The sequence below is a fragment of the Triticum dicoccoides genome, chromosome 2B, assembly GCF_002162155.2.
Source record: "Triticum dicoccoides isolate Atlit2015 ecotype Zavitan chromosome 2B, WEW_v2.0, whole genome shotgun sequence".
Lineage (NCBI taxonomy): Eukaryota > Viridiplantae > Streptophyta > Magnoliopsida > Poales > Poaceae > Triticum > Triticum dicoccoides.
The window spans coordinates 298,133,549-298,134,601 of NC_041383.1; positions in this window are offsets into that span (position 1 = coordinate 298,133,549).

The following is a 1,053-nucleotide window of genomic DNA, read 5'->3' on the forward strand; positions in this document are numbered from 1 at the left end:
TGTCACGCCCAATATGCGACCCTATCCAAAAGGAACTCGAAGGTCCCACCAAGGATAGACCCGCATATTGAAACACTTTTGCAAGGTGGATATCATTACATCAACATTACACAAAAGATGGGGATACATACAAAAGGCATACAATGCCAACGAATACAACATCACAATACATAAGAGCATCATCCGACTACGGATGGAACACAAACAGAAACCCAAACGACATCCACCCTGCTAGCCCAGGCTGCCGACCTGGAACCTATCCCCTGATCGAAGAAGAAGCAGAAGAAGAACTCCAATATAAGCAAACATCGCTCTCGCGTCATGATCATCGCATAAACCTGTACCTGCAACTGTTGTTGTAGTAATCTGTGAGCCACGAGGACTCAACAATCCCATTACCATGGGTATCAAGACTAGCAAAGCTTAATGGGAAAGGAAGGGGGTAAAGTGGTGAGGTTGCAGCAGCGAGTAAGCATATATGGTGGCTAACATACACAAATAAGAGCGAGAAGAGAGCAAGCAGAACGGTCGTGAAGCTAGCAATGATCAAGAAGTGATCCTGAACTCCTACTTACGTCAAACATAACACAGAAACCGTGTTCACTTCCTGGACTCCGCCGAAAAGAGACCATCACGGCTACACACGCGGTTGACGCGTTTTAATTCGGATCTGGTGTCAAGTTATCTACAACCGGACATTAACAAATTCCCATCTGCCTATAACCGCAGGCACGACTTTCGAAAGATTATACCCTGTAGGGTGTCCCAACTTAGCCCATGATAAGCTCTCGCGATCAACAAAGGATATACCTTCTCCCAGGAAGACCCGATCAGACTCGGAATCCTGGTTTACAAGACATTTCGACAATGGTAAAACAAGACCAGCAAGACCGCCCACTGTGCCGACAAATCCCGATAGGAGCTGCACATATCTCGTTCTCAGGGCACACCGGATGAGCGAAGCATACATGAACCAACGTAACCCAAGTTGCCAAGGGATGGTCCCGCACGGTGCTCTAGTTTGGACCAACACTTAGACAAGCATTGGCCCGG